Here is a 2,282-nt window from a genome sequence, read left to right on the forward strand (position 1 = left end):
GTAAAATGCAGGAGGTAGTAGAACCAGTCATGGCTGGTTTGGCCTCATCTGGAGTATTGTGTGAGGTTCTGGGCTCTACATTTAAGAAGGATGTGGAGAAACTGGAGAGCATTGAAAGGTGAGCAGCAAAAATGATCCAGGGCTTGGAAGGTCAGCTGTATAAGAAAAGGTTGAGAGAGCTTGGTATGTTCAGCTTGGAGAAAAAGAGGTTAAGTGTGGGGAGGTGACTGCAGTTTTCAAATATTTGAAAGACTGCCATAAAGAAGAGGGAGAACAACTGTTCCCCTTTTCCACACAAGTCAGAACATGAAATAATGATTTAAAATTGCAGCGAAGCAGATTCAGATTAGTGCTCAGGAAAAATCTTCTTATCGTTAGAACAATAAGGCAGTGAAAGACTGCCTAGGGAAGCTATATGATTTCCTTCAGCGGAGGTTATTAAGAGAGCTCAACATTGGATGGGGATGATATAGGAATAGCATTTTTCTAGGGGGTTGAACCATATTGACCCTTGAGATCCCTTCTAACATCATGATTCTACAATAGCATATACTTTTTCAAATGGACATCCTTATTTCAGATTCGTAAATTTAAACAAAACAAATTAACAATGTATTTGAAAAATACTCCTTTGGCTAATGTTCATGCTTTTATATAGGTCAATATTTGTTCCATAGATCAAAAAGGCAAAACTTGGTATATTTTTCCTACCAATTAAATGAAATCTGTGTGCTACTTAATATATCAGTGAGGTCAATGGTGTAACCATTCAGACTGTGTTGCAATTGCAGTAATCAGAGGGGACACAAAATAATGCAATAGCTTTCTGGCAAACACAAAAATATGAACTGTGGCTGTAATTCTATCTGATTATTTTATTTGCATTAAATTTGAAAGGGAAAAAAAAGTTTAAAATGTTCTGCCACAGCCTTTTGTTTATTTCTGTACTTGATTTCAAACCTGTGTGTGTGGGGGAGCCCTTTCACACAGGACTCACCCTGTCTGTCCAATTAAACAAATGTATTGTGAAGAAAGGACATAATTACTAGGCCTGTGCGAAGCGGCTAGTATTCGCTTTGGATTCGGATTCAGCCGATTCGGGGGTGTGGCGCTTCCGCCCCTCTCGCCACCCAGTCTATTGGGGTGTTGCCCCTCCCCTCAACTCGCCTGCCACGACTTGGATGTTAAACGCACTTTAAGAGGGGTATACAGTGGAGATCTTTGCTTGGATGGGCCTCCCGATAGACGGTGGTATTCATGGTCGTCCGACGCGATGTTCCACGGGGCTCCGCCTCCCCTACACCCCGTCCACATGCCAGCCAATGGGTGATGCGTTACAAATGTTTCCTGGCCCCGTATGAAGGCCTCAGACCGGTTCCCAGGGTTCCGGTCGCTCTCCCTCCCTTCTTGGGGAAGATTTCTTTTCTTATAGAAAATATTCCTCTGAGTCAGGAGGAGCTGCAGGGTTATCCCCCTTATTCCAGCTCCCTCTCGGATCCTCAGCTGCTTCCTCTCCCCTACCGCAAGCAGGGAGCTCCCTTGCCTCCTGAGTGTAAGCCCCTTCAGGTGGCTGAAAGAGTGCCTCTACTTGCCCTCCTTGTCTGCCTCCTGCTCTGCTTCCCGCAGAAGGCTTAAAGCCCTTCCCTGGGCTGCCTGCTGGAGCCTTGCAGGCTGGGTCGTGTCCTTCCCATGCCGGAGCTCGCCTTATGAGCTGCCAGCCTGTGCGCTCTCTCTCCGGCTCTCTCCCCGTCCTCGCTCCGACTGGGTTTTTAAATCTTCCCGCAGCGGCTGATACGGCTGCTGGGATTGGCTCAGCTGTTCCCCGCGCCGGGAACAGCTGATGCCACAGCCGGCGTAATGCCAGTTTGCGCGGCCCCGAATGCGGCTCCAGCTCCCGCTGCTCTCCGAGAGGTACGTACGCCCCTCTGGGGGCTTGTTCTCGGGGTCTGGGGTCCACAGGCTCTACTCTCTGTCCCTCGAGAGCCTGTGGGGGCACCTCGCCGCCACAGGGGGACAGTGATTTGATTTGGTGACTCAAATCACTGTCCCCATTTGCTTCCGCTGAATCTAATTCAGAGATTCAGCCACCGCCGAATCAGCCAAATCTCCGAATCGAACAGGCCCCATCCCTTGCCCAATCTCGCAGCCCCATCAATGGCTGTCCCGCCCGGCCCCAGCATCCCAGAAGTTTAAAAAAAAAAACCAAAACCCCGCACTCACTGGCTCCTGCCAGGTGGGGGGGGGGGGGATCCCTGCTGCCCCCCCACTACTCCGCTGGCTGC

General features: G+C 49.5%; 1 protein-coding gene across 13 annotated transcripts in view; it reads left to right on the forward strand.

The window, feature by feature from the left end:
• The window catches only part of WDFY3 (WD repeat and FYVE domain containing 3), a 379,376-nt gene that overhangs the window by 252,290 nt on the left and 124,804 nt on the right, over window positions 1-2,282 (forward strand). The gene's annotated exons all lie outside the window — the stretch shown is intronic.

Source organism: Alligator sinensis, unplaced genomic scaffold (assembly GCF_000455745.1).
Source record: "Alligator sinensis unplaced genomic scaffold, ASM45574v1 scaffold1142_1, whole genome shotgun sequence".
NCBI classification, from domain to species: Eukaryota; Metazoa; Chordata; order Crocodylia; family Alligatoridae; genus Alligator; species Alligator sinensis.